We start from the raw sequence: 16,658 nt of genomic DNA, 5'->3' as shown, positions 1-16,658 counted from the left end.
AGGAGTTCATACCTGCCACAAAAGCATCGCGCATTAACATGTCCGTGTGTTCATTTGCGTTCACCGACGGGCAGCTGCAGGCTCAGCCCAAAATTAGTAGCGCGGCGTAGAATTCATCTATCGATTCTCCGGGACTTTGGCGTCTCGTTGCAAGTTGATAGCGAGCGTAGATCTGGTGTACTGGGCGGACATAGTGACTTTTTAGTGCTGTGAACGCCGTCTGGAAATCCTCTGCGTCTTCGATGAAAGAGAAAATCTCCGTGCTTAACCTCGAGTGCAGGACCTGTAGTTTTTGGTCTTCTGTGACCCGGCCGGTGGCCGTTCTGAGGTAGGCCTCAAAACAAGTCTGCCAGTGCTTGAAAGCTGCTGCCACGTTCACTGCGTGTGGGCTGATCCTCAGGCATTCCGGGATGATCCTGAGTTCCATAGTCCTTTTTAGTCATGCTTAATAAATTGTAGCGCACAAAGATTCCGAGAGATGAATAGAGTGAAGTCGATGAGGCTTTATTAAGCGTGACTGTTTCCCCCGCAGTTCGGTAGTAGACTGCCTGCGGGGGAGGACTCCAGGTACTTATACTCCGCCTTCAGGGCGGAGCTAGAGGTCAACGTCCAACCAGGACCCGGGATCTGTCAGCCAATGACATCATGGCTTCACAGTCCCACATGAACCATAATGCATACTACCACAGACAGAAAAAGTAACTGACTACTAATACCCCGTTCCCAAGACCAGCACCCCCCCCCCCCCCCACCACCCCCACTTTCTACCTACTCCCACTTTCTACGCACAAAATCAACACAGACAACTAAATTATTGATACAAAATAAAAGGATAAAGGGTCTTTGATGCACTGGGATGACGTCTAGTGAGGGTCTATCTGAGACTACGCTTTCTTTTCAATACTTCTTTCTTTTAGGCTTGAGATCATCATAGAATTTACAGTGTAGAAGGAGGCCATTCGGCCCATCAAGTCTGCACCAGCCCTTGGAAAGAGCACCCTACTCAAGCCCTTGCCTCCACCCTATCCCTGTAACCCACTTAACCTTTTTGGACACTAAGGGGCAATTAAGCATGGCCAATCCATCTAACCCGCACATCTTTGGACTGTGGGAAGTAAACCCACGCAGACACGGGGAGACTCCGCACAGACAGGGGGCGTCATTCTCCGACCCCCCGCCGGGTCGGAGAATGGCCGTTGGCCGCCGTGAATCCCGCTCCTGCCCCCGCCGAGGTCTCCGGTACCGGAGATTGGGGGGGGGGCGCGGGGCAATCTGACACCGGGGGGTGCCCCCACGGTGGCCTGGCCCGCGATCGGGGCCCACCGATCCGCGGGCTGTCCTGTGCCGTGGGGGCACTCTTTCCCTTCCGCCTCCGCCACGGCCTCCACCATGGCGGAGGCGGAAGAGACTCTCCCCACTGCGCATGCGCGGGAAACTGTCGGCGGCCGCTGACACTCCCGCGCATGCGCCGCATTTCCATGCCAGCTGGCGAGGCACCAAACGCCATTTCCGCCAGCTGGCGGGGCAATAAACGCCATTTCTGCCTGCTGGCGGGGCGGAAATCCCTCCGGCGCCGGCCTAGCCCCTCAATGTTGGGGCTCGGCCCCCAAAGATGCGGAGCATTCCGCACCTTTGGGCCGGCGCAATGCCCGTCTGATTGGCGCCGTTTTTGGCGCCAGTCGGCAGACATCGCGCCATTGGGGGAGAATGTTGCCCAGGGATCCAAACCACGAATCGAACCTGGGACCCTGGAGCTGTGAAGCAACTGTGTTATCCACTGTGCTCCCGTGCCACCCATGGTTTTCTCGATGGTTTTCTCTGGCAAGGTTGTCTACTTTCTTTGTAGATTCAGGATTATTTCAAGTTCACAGAAAATATGTGTCAGGCAGTCAACTGTTTTCGAACAATAAAACAGTTCTTTACTTCAGCGGCAAGAAAGAAAAAGACTGTTCCTTTCAATTCCAAGGTCTTGGGCACAGTTCTCTCAGAAAGTTTCATGCAGGAACCAATCACTGACTATTGTCAGAACACTGTCCCTGGCCAACCCACCGGTTGTCAGCCAACCAATCAAACCAACGTCCTCTAAAGCTGGTTCCTAAGAGCCACTTGATGCCAAAGCTTCTGGTTTCTCCTTTCCAAAATACAAAACCTGGAACACATTGACCTGGCAAGCACAGTGCTTCAGTTTGAGTCCTCTGTTTAAAGGCACAGTCCTATTATGGGTCCACAGACCAAAAATAATGCAATAAAAGAAAATCGGAACAAAGAAAATAAACAGGAAGGACTCTTACAAAAGCAGGCGATGTAACACTTGCCCTTTTATTTCTATCCTTCCTGCCGTCCAAGGCCCCAAACACTCCATCCAGTAGAAACAGTGATATGCTTGTACTTCAATTCATTATACTGTGGGCACTATTTTCCGGCCATGTTGTTCCCAGCACCGATCCCACTATTCCCGGTGAATAGTGGGAGAGCACAATAACATGAATTGCGTCGGGCGCCAATCCGATCACAAAAAAGGTCCCACCCGGGGTGCCCAATGCAATCTGGATTACACCCTCGCTGGGCGTGATCCAGATCAGCATATTTAAATGAGCCTTAAAGCTAATTTAAATATGCACAGCCTGCTCGAAGCCAGAGTCACCTGGCTCCCAGGATTCACCAGCCTCCGTGATGTAGTTTCAGCCTGGCACCCAGCAGCACTGGTTTCCAAAACCAGACGTGATGGCCACACCTGGGCTCGGAGGCCATTGGAGCCCCCGGGTGGTTGAGGACAGGGCACCTGTCAATCTGGCACTTGGACCATACCAACCTGGCACGCTGGCAGTGCCAACATGACACCCAGGCAGTGCCAACCTGGCACCCTGGAAATTCCAATCGGGCATCCGGGCAATGCTAATCTGGTGCCCTTGCAGTGCCATGGTGCCAATGGGCACTGCCAAGGAGTGCAGCCTGAGGGCGACAATGCCAATGTGATAGGGTGATGCAGAGGTGCATGAAGGGTGGGCATAAAGGGGGAGGGGCCTTAAGGGGTGAGGCCTGAAAATGTGTCTGAAGGGTTGAGTCTTGAAAGGGGGCCATGAATGGGAGATATGAGGGTGGAGGGGTATGAAAGGTGGATAGAAAGGGAAGGGGAAGTGGGGTATGAATGGTGGTTGGACAAAGAAGGGCCTGGAAGGTGGAGGGGCTTAAAGAGGATGGATAGGGGTAGGGCTTTGTCATCATCATACCTGGATGGTGTAGGGAATGGAGGGGGATGGGGTGGGGGGGGGGGGGGGGCGGTGACGTGGATATTTAATGAAGGGGGGAGGTTGCCCCTCTGGGGTCGAATATTGGGGGTGTTCCCCATGTCTGCGGGGGGTCATGATGTCTGTAAATGGCGGATGTGGGGGACCTGCAACTTTACTTTGAGAAGGGCGCCCCAATCTCTGAGGAGCCGGTCTTGCTGGCGTCTTTATTTCCCCACGGCAAAAAAATTCTCAGGGCGTGATCTAACCAAAACAAAATAGAGTCCGTTCTTGGTGGTTTTAGTTGGATTGTTCCCGGTGCTTGTAGCATAACCCCATCCACACCTCCCACACCCCTTCAACACCCATGCAAGACACCCCAGCCCGATCGCGCACACGCAAAAAATGCCAGCTTGGCAGTGCCCAGTGCTCACGATCTGGTCTCCTCTACATTGGGGAGTCCAAGTGCGAATTGGGTGATTATGTTTCCGAACAACTTCATTCAGTCTGCAAGCCTGTCCCTGAGCTTGGTCTTTGCCATTTTAATTTCCTGTCTCGCTTACACTCTGACCTCTTTGTCCATGTCCTCCTTTGCTGTTCCAATGAAGCTCAAAGGAAGTGAGGCATCTCATTTTTCAATTTGCAACTTCTCAGACTTACCAGCGAGTTCAACAATTTTCTGTCATAACCACTGCTCCCATTTTTCCAGGTGTTGGTAATGATACTGGACCCATTGTTTGTTCATTTATTTCTCCCATTTGCACCCTCTTATGCCCTGCAGGATGATTCCTTCTCTCATTTACTCTCTCCTACCCTCCACCTTTTCCTCACAGACATCTCTTTTTGTCAATTTCTCTGCTCCGCATCCCCTTTATCCATGCTCTGTATTTGCTTCTCAACTGTTGAATCTATAACATCTTCAATTTCTGACAGAAGGTCATCGAGCTGAAATGGAAACTTTGGGCTGGATTTACTCGTGGTAATGGGAGCCCTTTGTCACATCTTTTAGGAATACACCATCGAATTAAGTGCCATTCAAGCACTTAATTATGGGCAGCATTGTATCATAGTGGTTAGCACTATGGCTTTACAGTGCCGGGGTCCCAGGTTCGACTTCCGGCTTGGGTCACTGTCTGTGCGGAGTCTGCACGTTCTCCCTGTGTCTGCGTGGGTTTCCTCCGGGTGATCCGGTTTCCTCCCACAAGTCCTGAAAGACATGGGGCGGGATTCTCTGACCCCCCGCCGGGTCGGAGAATCGCCAGGGGGCGGCGTGAATCCCGCCCCGCCGCTCCGACGCCGGCTGCCGAATTCTCCGGTGCCGGGTTTTCGGCGGGGGCGTGAATCGCGTTGCGCCGGTTCTCCACCCCACGATGGGCCGAGCGGCCGCCCCTTTTCGGCCGGTACCACCGGCGTAAATCAAACCAGGTCCGTACCGGCGGGACCAGTCCTCGGGGGGGCGCGGGAGGTTCTGGCCCCAGAGGGTGCCCCCATGGTGGCCTGGCCTGTGATTGGGGCCCACCGATCTGCGGGCATGCCTGTACCATGGGAGCACTCTTTCCCTCCGCGCCAGCTGCTGTCAACCTCCGCCATGGCCGGCGTGGAGAAAACAAACCCTGCGCATGCACTGGGATGACGCCAGCACATAATGGCGCTCCCGCGGATGTGCCTACTCGCGCCGGCTGGTGGAGCCCTTCCGCACCGGCTGGCGCGGCGCCAAACCCACCCGCGCCGGCCTAGCCCCTGAAGGTGCGGACGATTCCGCACCTTCCGTGCGACCCGACGCCACTCCTCGGCGCCGGTACGGCCCGTCCCGCCGGGTAGAGGAGAATCCCGCCCGTGCTATTCGGTTATTTGGACATTCTGAATTCTCCTTCTGTGGATCCGAACAGGTGTCAGAGTGTGGTGACTTGGGGAATTTCACAGTAACTTTATTGCAGTGTTAATGTAAGCCTGCTTGTGACACTAAGAAAGATTATATTAAATTATTATATTCTATCAAGTACTGAATTCTTTTGAATGAGGGATCCATCTCGGGAGCCTACAAGCAACTGCGCACAATTTGCCTTTCATGTTTCATGCATTGCGCTCTCCCAACCCCCTGTTGACTTAATACCAGCAGGGAAGGGGTAAGGCTTTTCGTGGGCATTTAATTCTGCCTCATTTTTCTGTCTCTATAGATGCTACTTAACCTCCACAGAGGTTAGTGTCCATCGAGCCTTAAGCCAGAAATAGATATTGCCCACAGGAGTCAAGGATACAAATTAGGAAATAGAAAGATAAAGATGTTTGCAAGCATCACAGACTTTAAATCAAGAGTTTAAAGTTAATACTCTCCTAAAAGCGGACTGCCTGTCCGATGGCACTCAGTAATCTGTAAGGAGCAAACACAAAAAAACAACTTTTTAAAAATTTGCACTCAATCAATAGCTTCAACAGCTGGGTCATACAAAAGTGACCCTCAGCTTCCAAACGGTGAGGTGGGGTTACTGGTTTACGGGATAGGGTGGAGGCGTAGGATGCTCTATTTGAGGGCCGGTGCAGACCCAATGGGCTGAATGGCCTCCTTCTGCACTGTAAATTATATAATTCTATGATTCTATGATGCACTGGTTAGATGAACATAAGTTTAAAATGATCGTTATGTGGCCATACAAAATGATAAACTGGAATGGAGATGATAGACCTGATGAGAAATAAAATGATGTGAATTGAAAGAGTAAAGTTATATTTCAAGAAGATTAGCGATTTTGTGATAATTTCGCTGGACTAGTAACCAGAGGCCGAGGCTAATTCTTCAGGAACCTGGGTTCAAATTCCACCATACCAGTTGGTGGAATTTAAATTCAATCAATTAAGGGAAAATAAAAAGGCTGGAATTGAAAGTGAGTTTCAATAATGGTGATCATCGATTGCTATAAAAACCCATCTGGTTCACTAATGTCCTTTTACCTGGCCTGACCTAATACCTGGTCTGGCCTGACCTGACCTAGGGGCTGGTTTAGCACAGTCGGGTAAACAGCTGGCTTATAAAGCAGAACAAGGCCAGCAGCACAGGTTGAATTCCCTTGCCAGCCTCCCCGAACAGGCGCTGGAATGTGGTGACTAGGGGCGTTTCGCAGGAACTTCATTTGAAGCCGACTTGTGACAATAAGCGATTTTCATTATCATATGTGGGGAGGCAGTAGCGTAGTGGTATTATCGCTGGACGAGTAATCCAGACACCCAGAGCCATGCTTTGGGGACCTGGGTTTGAATCCCGCTATGGCAGATGGTGAAATTTGAATTCAATAAAATCCGGAGTTAAAAACCTGAGAAAAAAAAGGTGACCGTGAAACCATTGTCGATTGTCGTAAAAACCCATCTGGTTCACTAATGCCCTTTAGGGAAGGGAATCTGTCATCCTTACCTGGTCTACATGTGACCTGAAAGGCCCTTAGGGCTGGTCAATAAATGCTGGTTCAACCAGCGAAGCCCACACCCCATGAACGAATGTAAAAAAAAATGTGACTCCTTACCTCAACAATGCCCTCAAGGGCATTTAGAGATGGTCAATAATTGCCTCCCTTGTGAGCGATGCTGACATTGAATCGTAGAATTTACAGTGCAGAAGAAGGTCATTCAGCCCATCGAGTCTGCACCGGCCCTTACAAAGAGCACCCTGCTCAAGCCGACGTATCTACCCTATCCCCATAACCCAGTAACCCCCACTTAACCTGACACTAAGGGCAATTTAGCATGGCCAATCCACCTAACCCGCACATCTTTGGACTGTGAGAGGAAACTGGAGAGGAAACTCCCCGCACACACGGGGAGAACGTGCAGACTCCACACAGACAGGGACCCAGCCGGGTTTCGAAACTGGGACCCTGGAGCTGTACAGAAACTGTGCTAACCACTATGCTACCGTGCTGCCCTGAAAGAAGTATGAAAGAATAAAAATAAAAGGTTGATGAGGTGCAATAATAAAAACCAACTAATGACCAAGGTAACTGAAGAAATCAATTGGTGTGCAATGTAAAGTTTTATGAAAGTACCTATTGTTGCCGATTTCTCTTTACTCTGCTCTTTACTCTGGCTCTGTCCCAATTAGGGCAATCAGTGAATTTGCCTTCTTTCTATATTGTCTATGTCCGAATGCTTAGAGTCGCCAGGTATCGAATGATACCACCACAAGTTTCAACCGGCTATCAAACAAAGAGCCAAACACCAGTTAGTTAGTTCAAGGTCAAGGGTACTTTATTTACATACAATCAGTCATGCAACATGAACACTACTAGTCAACTACACCTATTACTAAGACAACCTGTACTTAACTTCGGGCACCCGGCTTAGGTCAGAGAAACAGTGGCCGCTGTTCAATTCTGGATCTCTTGGGGTCGAAGGGGTAACTGCTGCTCAGCTGGGCTCATCCATCTGGTAGTGGGCGTTGAACTCGAACTTGCTTCTGGTGTTGCTGCAATTGGCGATGACCGTGACCGAGGTACCAAGGCCGAAAGAGAGCGCCAAGAGAGAGCGAACATATGGCGAACTCTTCCTTTATACTTGGGGGCTTTCGCGCTCTTTTGGCCGGTCCTTCGATTTGGGCCTCACTAATTGGGTGACCCTTGATCACTCCGTTCGATTCCTTAGCCAATAAGTGGGCGGGGATCTGGCTGACTGGGCGTGTCTCAAGCGGTCATTGACCCCATTGTTTGTGTTTCCCTTGGACAGGGAGAGGCGCCGAAATGTCTGGGACTGTCCCGGTAGCTGGAGTACCAGTCCTTTGTGTTGGAGGAGATGGGCCATCACCTGCTAATTGTCCTGATTAACATGCTAATGGGACGGAGTGTCGATACCATCTGGACTTTGCTGATGAATATGCATTTCAGGCTCAGAACCTGCCTGACTCTTGGCTTGTCCATTTTACCCATCAGTCTTTGCGAGTTGCTCTGTACTTAGTTGGAAGTGGCCATCCCAGATGGCCACACTATGAACTATATTGTCAGATGAAACAAACAATGACATATAGAAATGTTTCTGGCAGTACTGAGGTACCAGATATTGTGACTGACATTTTACAAAATTAACAATGAGATCACAACATTGTGAGAAATAATCTCACATAAAGCTATGACTGAAGTGTGATACCGTGAAAATTGACCAACATGACGGAACGAAGGACTTGAAATGACGAAACACAAGTATGATCAGATAGAACAAATACAGTCCACTACTTATTCAGAAATAACTATTAAAGTTCATTTATTTCTGGTCAAATGCAGCAACGGTCAAAGTGTGTGTTGGTTTTGGGTTTCTTCCAGTCAAATTCATCCCTGATTAGTTCATTTTACCCGGCAAAAAAATACGTTTCTTTACCATTGATCTTTTTCTTTCCTTCTTGTGCAATTATGCAAGCTGCTTAATGCCCCCTTTCTTGTAAAGGAACGATGATCCAGTTGCTATAATGTTCCGAAGACCGCAATGTGCACTATTCATAAACTAGACTTTTCTTACTGTGACCTGGCCATTTTTTTTGACTTACTGACTGAAAAGTACAGCAACCCTTCCAGGTATTGAGGGTGGCCTGATAATCAAGCTCTTTGCCAGCCTTCTTCTGCACAGATTACTGAAAAGTATCAAAGTAATTGAAAATGCTGCAGGCTTCACAATGAACTGTGAACACATATTTAGTGTGAAAATTGAAGGGGGTTGGACATAGAATTTGATAGTCCCTGCAGCTGCACAGATATAATTAAGCAAATATATCCGTTATAATTCCAGGAGGCTCAGGCTAAAAGGCAAAGCAGGTTTATTCTCCAACACAAATAAAGTCGCAGCTGAGGGGTGCAAAACAAATGGCCCAGCCTCCCTCTATCGGGAATTGCCGGTTCGGGTCTGGGGGTTGATATTTAAGACCCCACTGGTGAGCCCCAGCTGGGCAGGCCTCCGCCTGCTCAATACAGGAACTTGTATTCTACGAAACTCACTGGGAGGCCAAACAGCGATCTTCTTGAGGGTTATAACAATATCCTTAGAAACAAGTTTACAAACAAAGGCTGGGGTTGCAGGCTCATTGCACCAAATTTGCATTGTAACCTTCGATATAACAATCAAGGGCTTAAGCGTAGGAGAAAACAATTAAAGCTGAGAAATAAGAATCCTGGTCCAAACTGGCATTGTATACCTTAAAATGAGACATCGATTAAAAACTGGGAAATGAGAATATTGATCCAAATTGTTTTTTTTCCCATCAGCTAGGACATGAACGAAAATGAAAATCGCATATTGTCACGAGTAGGCTTCAATGAAGTTACTGTGAAAAGCCCCTAGTCGCCACATTCTGGCGCCTGTTTGGGGAGGCTGGTACGGGAATTGAACCGTGCTGCTGGCCTGCCTTGGTCTGGTTTAAAAGCCAGCAATTTAGCCCAGTGAGCTAAACCAGCCCCCAAATTATTTCACTTTAGTTTGTAAGTTAATAGCACTCTCACATTAGTTCTGGGTCATCTAGTCCATGCCCTGAGCACAAAAATCAAGCCTAATGAAATACTGAATAGTATGGATACGTCACTGTTGGCAGTGCCATCTTTTGGGTGTGCTGTCAAGGTTCCATCTGCTTGTTCTGCTGAATGTAAAAGGTCCTATGGCTCAATTTCAAAGAAGAACAGGGGAGTTGGCCTTGTTGTCATCCCCAATATTTACCCCTCAATCAACATCGCAAAAAAACAGACAATCTGGTCATTATCGTGTTGGCGTTGGGCTCCATGCAAAATTGGCTGCTGCATTTCATGCTTTACAGCAGCGACTGAACTGTTGATGCATGTGAAAAACGGCAATGCAAATTAGAGTCATAGAGTTTTACAGTGCAAAAAGAGGCCCTTCGGCCCATTTGTTTGCGCCGGCCATCAAGCACCTATTTATTCTAATCCCATTTTCCAGCACTTGGTCCGTAGCCTTGTATGCTGTGGTGTTTCAAATGCTCATCTAAATGCTTCTTAAATGTTGTGAGGGTTCCCGCCTCTATCACCATTTCAGGCAGCGAGTTCCAGATTCCTACCATCCTCTGTGTGAAAAGGTTTTTCCTCAAATTCCCCCAAAATCTCCTGTCCCTTACCTTAAATCTACGCCCCCTGGTTACTGACCCCTCTACCAAGAGGAAAAGATGTTCCCAATCTACCCTATCAATGTCCCTCATAATTTTGTACACCTCAATCAACCACCACGGGCCCTACCTCAGCCTTTTGTGCTCTAAGGAAATAAGGAAAACAACCCCAGCCTAACCAACCTTTCTTCATAGCTCCAATGCTCCAGCCGAGACAGCATCTGTTGACCTCCTGTACACACAATGAGTTGCATCCTTCCTTAGAGTGGCCACCAGAACTGCACACAGTAATCTAGCTGTGGCCTAATGAGCATTTTATACAGCTCCTTCATCGCCTCCCTGCTGTTATATTCTATCCCATAGACCTTCTTAACCACCTTATTTATCTGTCATGCTGTCTTCAGGGATCTATGGACAAAGGTCCCTCTGGTCCACCATACTCACGAGCATCCTACCGCTTATTGTGTATCCCTTGCCTTGTTAGTCATCCCAAAATGCATCACCCCACACATTTCAGGGCGCGGAACTCTCCAGTTGCACAAATCAGTTTTCTCTCCAGAGCTTGAGCCTCTATAAAGTAAAAAAACTGAGTGGGTGCACTTTACACCATCACTCTGGCAGGGCGGGGCCTGATAGAGAAGCCATCTGGTTGAACAGAGATCTGGGGGCCATCTATAAAGGGTGCCCCGATCAGAACTGAAGCTTTCCACTTTCCACTCACCTCTCTCCCTTCCCATCCCCACCGGACCATCATTGAATCCCTACAGTGCAGAAGGAGGCCATTCAGCCCATCAGGTCTGCAGTGACCCTCTGAAAGAGCACCCTACCTAGGCCCACAATCCTACCCATCCCCGTAAACCCACATAAATGTTAAACATCTAGGGGTAATTTTAGCATGGCCAATCCACCTAGCCTGCACATCATTGGACTGTGGGAGAAAACCGGACCACCCGGAGGAAACCCACACAGATTCAGGGACAACCTGTGAACTGTACACAGTCACCCAAGGCTGGAATTGAACCCAGGTCCATGGTGCTGTGAGGCAGCAGTGCTAACCATTGTGAACCTGCAATCGCATTCATCACAACCACCGGGGGCTTCCCCACCACCACCACAGGAGTACCACCAGCATTCCTATCTCAGTCGCCGCTCCACCCCATACCACTCATAATTAGAAACTGCCCCCCCACCACTTAATAACTTTTCTTCTATATTCTAATGTACATCACCCCTACTGTACCTCCAATCTGTATCCCACCCCCTCCCAAATTAATTTAAACCATCCCCCAGCAGAACTAGCAAACTTCCCCACAAGGAGATTGGTGCCGTTTCGGTTCTGCTGCAATTATTTTCTTTTTCCAGTCAATGATTTCCAGTACAACAGCAAGATGCAGATCGATGGTAAATGGACTAAAATGTCTGCCGTATATTACGAACCATTTTACACTAAATTGCTTTGTCTTATATTTCAAGCCACTTTCATTGAACATTCCTCACCCTTTCCCCAGCCTTCCAACATGTCTATCTTTGCATGGAACTCAGAAAGTCTTTGGTAATGTGTCGGGGTTAACTGACAGATAACTTAGTTTCATCATTGCTTTTAGTCCCAGAACTGATTACTGCCTTGATAAGATTTCCCTTCAATCTTTGAATACAAATATAGATTGGCCATCGATCTCACTTAAGATATGAATCACAGAGTGAATTTACTTTATAGATGATCAACAAAACAAGAATCTAACTGAAATAATTCTGTCGGATTATCATTTAAACTCCTCAGAATGAGTAATTACAAAACTGCACTACAAAAATACACATTATTAACATGTACTGAATGTACTTGAGGGAAATTGGTGCGCTGGAACAAAAATGACTTTGCAACTGCAGTATGCATTTGAAGATGTTGGTTGGAGTCTCACTGGAAGTTGGGCCTTGGCCCCCATTGACATAAATCGAGTATTTTGATGCAGCTTGCCAGTCAGGGATTCAGATCTCATGACAAGCTGACCTATAGGTAGTTCTTGGGATGGGGAGCCAACATGAACTGGGGATGAGTGTGAGGTGTCAACCTGGGGGCTGTCAGGGTCGCACATGATTGCTGTTCGGCCAGGAGGTGCACTTTACCTCTTTGTGGGCACCCTGCAGTGATCTGTTTAAGGATCAGTGGTTATGCAGCTATAGGCCAGAAGCAAGTGGAAAATTATGGAAAAAAAGGAAATACAAAGACTCTGCAGATACGAAGATAGAACCGATAATGACCATCATTATCATAAAAATCAAACTGCTGCTATCTTCGTGCAATTGCTATCATTTCTTTTATCAAACTATTTATGCTAGACAAATGTAAAGTACAGAGCAGACTTGTTTACACAAGTGATAATCTGAATACCTGGTACTTGGCCATAACAAGAAATAATAAGGTTGAAGAGTGGAAAATAAATGCAAATTAATTCCTCTTTGTGAAGGCACTGAACAATAAATTGGGATGTACTTGCAATCAAATAGGAAACAGCTGGATGCATTTAAAACCTACTTGCGGCAAAAACATTGCAGCGACATCCCCTGGTGTAATATTAGTCATACTGGTCTAAAGGAGCAGATGCATCCTCTGCTGTGTTAGCTGATTTGAACTTGAGCAGCAGCTGCTGGGCCATTACAATTGATCTCAACATTCTTGGGCTGGAAAATCAGCCTGACATCCTCCACTTCATTGCTATTACCACCTTCCCAGCACGAGTAATTCATAGAATCATAAAGTCCTCACAGTGCAGAAGGAGGCCACATAGCCCATCGAATTTGCACCGACCCTCTGAAAGAGCACCCTACCAGGTTCACATCCACCCCGTAACCCAGTAACCCCACCTCACCCTTGGACACCAAGGGCAATTTAGCATGGTCCAATCCACCTAACCTGCACATCTTTGGACTGTGGGAGGAAATCAGAGCATCTAGAGGAAACCCACGCAGACACGGGGAGAACGTACAAACTCCACACAGTCAGTGACCCAAGGCGGGACTTGAACCCGGGTTCCTGGTGCTGTGAGGCAGCGGTGCTAACGACTGTGCCACCGTGCCACCCTAGACAAGAATATCCAGTGATGGGATGCTTGTGACTCCTTCCATGAGCAAACATGCCTCTGATCCAAAGGGGAAGAAACTGATTACACCTGTTTTATAGGTGAAAAGTGAATGGCGGGGGTACTGATTCCATATCATGGGCGAAATTCTCCGGTATCGGCGCGATGTCCGCCGACCGGCGCCAAATACGGCGCAAATCAGTCGGGCATCGCGCCGCCCCAAAGGTGCGGAATCCTCCGCATCTTGGGGGGCCGAGCCCTAACCTTGAGGGGCTAGGCCCGCGCCGGACTGATTTCTGCCCCGCCAGCTGGCGGAAAAGGCCTTCGGTGCCCCGCCAGCTGGCACGGAAATGACATCTCCGGGTGGCGCATGCGCGGGAGCGTTAGCGGGCGCTCACAGCATCCCCGCGCATGCGCTGTGGAGGGAGTCTCTTCCGCCTCCGCCATGGTGGAGACCATGGCAAAGACGGAAGGGAAAGAGTGCCCCCACGGCACAGGCCCACCCGCGGTTCGGTGGGCCCCGATCGTGGGCCAGGCCACCGTGGGGGCACCCCCCAGGGCCAGATCGCCCCACGCACCCCCCCCCCAGGACCCCGGAGCCCGCCCGCGCCGCCTTGTCCCGCCGATAAGGTAGGTGGTTCAATCCACGCCGGCGGGACAGGCATCCTAGCAGCTGGATTACGGCCCATCCGGGCCGGAGAATCACGGCGGGGGGGGGCCCGCCAACCGGCGCGGCGCGATTCCCGCCCCCGCCGAATCTCTGGTGCCGTAGAATTCGGCAACCTGCGGGGGCGGGATTCACGCCAGCCCCCGGCGATTCTCCGACCCAGCAGGGGGGTCGGAGAATCTCGCCCCATAAGTCCTTACACCTCTCCCCCAGTAGTGAACCGGCTGCCAAGTTAGACTTTGAAACATGCAGATGTTCACTTTGAACTAGGCAATGGACATCTTGAGCGAAATTCTCCATTCCGCCACATTTCTGCCCCGACCCGCCGGCGGGATGCTCCGTTACACCGGCCGGTCAATGGGGTTTCCCATTGTGGGGCAGCCCCACGCCGTCGGGAAACCCCCGGGCGCCGGCAAAACGGAGACTCCCGCCGGCGGAGAATGACGCCCCTTCTGTCTACTGATCAGTGCACACTCCCAATTCGCCATCAACTACTTGGAGATTGCCCCCCAGACATGACAGGCGGAATTCTCCCATCGGGAGTCTAAGTGCCGATGCCGGAGTGAAAACCGGAGTGTTTCACTCCAACGTCGGAGCCTGCTCACAGACCCCTATTCTCCCGCCCCCGGGGGGCTAGGAGCAGCGTCGCGTCATTTACACGTGCCGGGCCGTTTAAATGACGTCACCCGCGCATGCGCGGTTGCCGTCCTCCCCGAGGCCGCTCCGCAAGAAGATGTCGGATGGATCTTGCAGAGCGGCGGAGGAAAGAAGGTCCTCCTTCAGAGAGGCCAGCCCGCCGATTGGTGGGCACTGATCACGGGCCAGACCCCATTTGAGCCCCCCCCCCCTCCCCACAGGCCGCCCCGCAGCGTTCCTGCACTGTTCCCGCCGGCAGCGACCAGGTGTGGATGGCACCGGCGGGAACACGTCGTATTGGGCAGGCCGCTCGGCTCATCCGGGCCAGAGAATCGCCGCTCGCCTGTTGCAAACGGTAAGCGGCGATTCGCCCAGAGGCCAGCCGTGATTCTTGCCGCGCCGGTTTGGGGAGGGTGGAGAATCGCGCGCGGGCGTCGGTGTGGCGTGGCGGGACATGCGCGGCGCCCCGGAGATTCTCTCACCCGGCGTGGGGGGAAGAATTCCGCCCGACTACTTTGCCTCCTGAAACAATAACTATTTACCAATGAGATGACAACTGGTGAGGGTGGGTTCTACAATGGGTGGGTGATCTGCTCCACCAGAACATCCACCAGGAGATCTAGGTCTGGCGCATTTGACACTTGCGTTGACCAGTCCTCCCTCTCCACACACTCAGAACCAGTTTATATGTATCCTATAATTGAACTGAAATAATGCAACATGATTGTTAAAGTAGTACACAGACAAACGTTATAAAGTGCTTTGCCCTAGCACTCACAATAATAAAATCAGATGCAATGTCCCCACCCTGTGTAGAGCATATTCTCCATCAGATAGCAATGACTAACTTTCAAAAGTGCTTCATTGACTGAGAATCAGTTTGGGCAGTCCTAAGGTCATGAAAGATACATATAAATATATATGAAGGCAAATTCTTGGTTTATCTGCTGGTGCAATACTCAAAAGCAAGGAGGGAGAAAGGTCCTAAACAATGAAAATGCAATATCAAAAAGAAGTTCTGGCAGTGTGTGATCCCAACAGCAGATGCGACTAAACGCTCAATATAGATTTTCTGCTTACCTTCAGTATCCTCATTCATCATATAAAACCTGAGCCAGGGCCCATGGGGACAAGTAAGGAAAAATGAAAATGTAAAATACACATCAGGCTTTCAAGGCTCTCATACAGCAACAAAATAAAAATGGAAACATGCCATGCCTTGTTCCTTAACCAGTCTATACATAAATATTGCTAGAAAATAATTGATTGTTTTTGAACAGTGATAAATCTACTGCTATTCTGGGTTATGTCTCTTGAAGCCCCAGTGCAGTATTCTATAAATGCTTGTTTTTATCTTTTGCAATCTATTCAGGTGTTACGTTTAATCTAGATAGGATTTCACCTTTTTAAACAAAAAGTTGCATTGCAGCTAACATAGATTCTTACTTTGGTGTCTTGTGATCAGATGCTTGTGCGAGGTTACACATGAATGTAATAGTAATGAAGTAAAAGTTCAAAGTCATTGATTATGTCAGTCTAAGCTATAGCAAAGGTTAAATTTAGCTTCAAATGTTCTGCCAAATAAATATATCTTAATGTCAACTTCAAATGAATGTGGTGAGCACAAACAGGCTAATGGTCTATATACATTATATTGATAAAATGGGCAATTATAATACTGATATTTGAGAAGTGGAAAACATCTGATCCATCTTAATAAAGTTCTGCACTGAAGTTGATGTAGCAAAATGTAAACATGCAATAAATATAATCCCCCTTACCGACAGAGGAAGGTTATGAATTATTTATTTCAGAAATCTGAAGAGAATCATAGCTCACCACTGGGACAAGTTAAGTGAGTTCTGATCATTCATACATGATTACCTCCACTAACCTTTTGGTTAGGGTAGAGATGAGAAATGATAAAGGCAAGATGTCACTTGTGAGAGTGGGTTACTTACAGTAACTGTATG

Source organism: Scyliorhinus torazame, chromosome 13, assembly GCF_047496885.1.
Source record: "Scyliorhinus torazame isolate Kashiwa2021f chromosome 13, sScyTor2.1, whole genome shotgun sequence".
NCBI classification, from domain to species: domain Eukaryota; kingdom Metazoa; phylum Chordata; class Chondrichthyes; order Carcharhiniformes; family Scyliorhinidae; genus Scyliorhinus; species Scyliorhinus torazame.
The sequence above is the reverse complement of the archived record's forward strand: the minus strand, read 5'-3'. Positions refer to the sequence as shown.